This window comes from Octodon degus, unplaced genomic scaffold (assembly GCF_000260255.1).
Source record: "Octodon degus isolate 3935 unplaced genomic scaffold, OctDeg1.0 scaffold00231, whole genome shotgun sequence".
Lineage (NCBI taxonomy): Eukaryota > Metazoa > Chordata > Mammalia > Rodentia > Octodontidae > Octodon > Octodon degus.
This window is the reverse complement of record NW_004524807.1, coordinates 781,761-786,401: the sequence shown is the minus strand read 5'-3', so window position 1 is coordinate 786,401 and position 4,641 is coordinate 781,761. Positions and strand designations below refer to the sequence as shown.

At 36.4% G+C, this 4,641-nt stretch overlaps 1 pseudogene; it reads right to left on the bottom strand.

Annotated features, from left to right (window-relative positions):
- The window catches only part of LOC101571977, a 28,746-nt pseudogene that overhangs the window by 1,982 nt on the left and 22,123 nt on the right, over window positions 1–4,641 (bottom strand).

Here is a 4,641-nt window from a genome sequence, read left to right as displayed (position 1 = left end):
GAGAGAGAGAGAGAGAGAGAGAGAGAGAGAGAGAGAGAGAGAGAGTTTGAGACAGAGAGAGACAGAGACAGAGACAAAGAAAGAGAGACAGAGATAGAGGTGGAGATGCAGATGGAGTCGGAGACAGAGACGGAGACAAATATGGAGATGGAGACGGAGACAGAGACAGAGACAGAGACAGAGACAGAGACAGAGACAGAGACAGAGACAGAAACCTCCTTAAAGCAGTTCAGCAGTTCAGGTTGAATGGTTGTATGATAAAGAAATTCTGATTAAAATAGATCCAAGTTAGACATCACCTGTAGATCTGGCCTTTTGAAATAAAGCATTTGCATGAGGTGCAGGAAAATGACATTTTATATACCACAGAAAGCACTGAGTTCTGCTCTGATATGTTGTATCTAGAACATAATTAAGTCATTCTTGAAATATTGGAACTATAAATGTCTGGATACTGGTTTTTATGCAATTTAATCAGTATGAAAATGTGTAATAAAATTCTTTGAAGAAATTTTAGCACAAAAATAATATTTATTAGGCATTTTCTAGGCTTTAGCATATTAATTATTAACATGTATTAACTAATTATTATTTTCAACTGAGTATGCCACAGCAAAGAAATGTTAAGTAGGGGCTGGGGAGATAGCTCGGTGGTCTAATCGCCTGCTTGGCAAGCACAAGGACCTGGGTTTGGTCCCCGGTACCACATGCTGTGCTGGCCCCTGAACCCTGGGTGTGCCATGCTAGTCCTGAAATCAGGCATGGTGGTGCAAGCCTGTAATCCCAGTGCTGGAGAGGCTGAGACTGGAGGATCACTAAGAGTCAGAGCTGTATAGCAAGACCCTGTACCAAATAAATAAATCAATAACAAATGTTAAGTAATTTACCCACAAGGTTACAGTTAATAATGGGTAACATTTTTTGTTTTTAAATTTTATCTATATGATTTATACAATAAAATGTTTTACTGGACTTGATTTTTAATTCAAGGACCCAGCTCCAGAGCACATCTTCTTTAAGGCCACATTTATTTACAATCCTGAAGACTGAAATAGCATTGCTATCCTGAAACTTAGAAATCATATCCTCTTAAGCAATCTTTTTTACTCTTTTGCATTAGCTTATTCATATTTGAAAAGAAAGTAAGAACAGTACCTGTCTCAAGATACTGTTTTGTGAATAAAAAGGGGCATAATGAAAGAAAGCTTTCTGGATTCAGTTTCCTGCTTAGAGCAACTTGCTAAATTATATACTTTGACTGTTCTTATGAAATCCTATGGGCAAAAGGAAATAGCAGCAATAACATCCAAAAACACAGCAGAAAATTTTCTGAAAATCACTTCTCCAAAAATGTCTTTAATTCTAAAACATGCACATGAGTAACTTGTTTCAAGACAAACTATAAGCAGAGAATTCACCAAACAAACTATTCCCTTCTTGAGCTTCTAGAATCACTGTCTTTTGTGAGTTCTGCCCCTGGTGTGACCCAGCATTGCCTGCTTTTCCTTAAATAAAATAACCTGTGTAGCATTAGTGCTCCTGCTGAGCTGGACTCGCTCTGTCAACCGCGATGCACAGTCTGTATACTCAAAGGAAAAACTGGCAATATGTGTAAGGAGATGCCAGCTAATCTATACACAATGAGAAAAGAAAAAATATTTGACTACTTTAATGATATCATAGTGGATGTATTTACATTATTCTACAATGAAATCATTTGTGATAGTTACTACAGCAAGAAGTAATGGTAATGTCATTGACTTTGACATTTTGACAGACCTAATCTTTTTTTTTTGAAATCTAGAAGCATTTATTTTATGCAAAAAATTAAATTTGAGTGTGCACAGAAAGTGCACACATCACCTATGCTGACAATGCCAAGAAACATACGTACTGTAATAGGTATTTCTAAAATATAGACAGGAACTCAGCCCAGACCAGCAGATGAAAACTGAACACGTATTTCTCAATAGCACAGCGCTGCAAATTGAGAGCGACCCTAAGCACCTCCAACTTCCCTTACAAAGCTGCCAAAGTCCTACTATTTAGAAAAAAAATGATTTTTTACAACAATAATAAAATTTGGTGACAAATATAAAACCAAATATTGAACAGTCTTCATCAAAATTCCAATACTCCATCATGGTCACAGGACTAAAGCTCCTTGTAATATTTTATGAAACACGATATGTACATTTATTGCAAATTATATTAAACTAAAATGCAGGTGAAATCAAAATATGAAGTTTACTGCTTGCAAATCAGTAGCTTTAATTATTTTCTCTGATAAACATCAAAAAGCAATTTTTATAAATTGCTACCACATCACTTTTCATAGCAGGGAACTGTACACCTCATTTTTTGCAGAAAAGTAGACAGGCAGAAAGAATTATACATAAAAGTTTCCAAAAGGAAAAACAAAAGAAATATTTAATCTGATCTTTTCTTCTAAAAATAATTCAGTACGCTTCTATTTTGTTTGTGTGACATGGAAATTCCTGGCTTTAGTTAGAACTGATGAATTTTTCAGTGTCAATATAAGGACATCTTGTTACTTTCTTTAAAATAAAAACTGCAGCTTGGAAATTAATGATGTACTATGCATTTAAACTCCAGATATGTAGGAACTAGAACCAAGCATTAAGCAATTTGCTTAATTATTGACTTTTCCTGGGAAAAACCTAGGGGAGCACAGAGCTGCTTCCAGCCTCGAGCCTCAGTCGTGAGAGCTCTCACCGCACATCCCCTCGGGGCTCTGCCTGGGGAGAGGGAGCTGCACTTCTCTAGGTCTGCCAAGTCAGAGAGAGTCACCTGAGCAAGCTTCATTATGGCATTATCAGCACCTAATCACAAGTGAGACATATCAGATTTACTGATGCTCCTTTCCTTGGTCCAGTCACCCTCACTAACCAACATCGCCGATAACAAGCAAAGAATTGAATTGGCAGATTTCTTTCTTTCTTTTTTTTTTTTCTTTTTACATAGTTTTATTGAGAAACAAATAGCAATGAGACACTTTCAAACCAAATTGGTAGGACAGTTTCAATAATTAACACATTGCATACATTCTTCCTAGTGGTTAATTGCTGTACAAGATGCGGACTTGATATCCTATTTACAAACACCATTAGAGCAAATCCCTCTATTCATTAAGAGAATGTAACTGTATATCTATCCTAACCACTTTGAATACACAGGTACAAAATGGAAATTCATTTGTATACCCTTTTTTTGTTAAGTTCCATCATTTAAATATTATAGGTGTGTAAACTCAGCAAAATATTCTAAAAGAGTTCAGTAGTCCATAATAGTACTGGGTCTTCCGCTTCACTGAAAATGTCAGAAATTGTTGACCTGAGTCCCCTACATCTCAACATAACAGCATGGCTTTACTTCTTGTATTTTGTTTTTATACTTTTCTGCTGGATGGTTAAGACCAAGGTAAAGTAGGATCTATGCAACAAGAGTTATAGCTTTTGGGTCTGAGAAGGTCAGTGAAATCCCCTCAGGATTTATCCTGAGATCCTGTATCACAGATTCTAGAACCTTTGTCAGTGTCAGGCATGTGGATGAGTCACGACCATTGCTTGGCCAATGTGCTCTCTGTGAAAGCCTGAGAGAATGTTTTCTCTCTATGTGACTCTCCTTAGGCACATTCGACATCATCGATCACTTTCCTCTTTGGTCCCATAATCTCCTTTATCAGAAAATTTGGGACACTACTGAGTTACATGACGTTACAGTACAAGTTCTCATATGTCCTGAGTCTTAATTGACCTTGGAAGGCTAGGCCAAAATGTTGGCTTTCCTTAAGGCCCTCCTTTTTCTCTAATTTTGGTCTGCAAACTTAGGTTGTTAACTTATTGTTATTACCATACAACTTAGGCTGTTAAGCTTAACCTCACTATCTGTCTGAATATCAAACACCTTAGGCATAACATGAAACAGGTATTTTTCATCAAGTATCGATATGTTGAACTTTAAGTCCCTATAGAATATGATGAAAAAACATTTAAAAATTAGAATATGTTTTTAAAATTAGGCATAAAGAATTATATACTTCTTATATTTACACATAAGTCAAAAATCTGACCATATACAACCTTGAAGCAAGACAGTACCACAATATTCCTTTTCCTGTCTCTTGCCCTCATTCACCACCCTCTTCTTTTTGAACAATCATCTACCTGAGAGACAGCACAGCAGCAACTGGCATGTCATGACAAGCAGCCCATATTCAGAAGACCAGAATGACAGGCACTCCAACCATGAAACTGCTATTTCAGATTACCATCTGCAGTGCAGTTGCTTAGTGCACAGGTATCAGTATATGTATTAGTATATATAGTTAGTCAGGATGAGAATCTTTCCAATTAACTGCTAGATTCAAAAATCTTCTGGAGATTCTCAGGATCATTGCCTTGCCCAACTTCTACATATAACTGTATGACTTGACATTGTCATGTTTTCTAGCTCTTCTCCTTTCCCTCTTTTGTTTAGTTAGTCCTCAAGATCCTGCTTTCCTTTTACTTGTATTATACCTTTCTATTTGTATTTCTTCTTTGGAGTTCTTATACTAGGGAGACTATACGATATTTACACATGTGTGTCTGGTTTATTTCACTGATGAGTATATGTTCA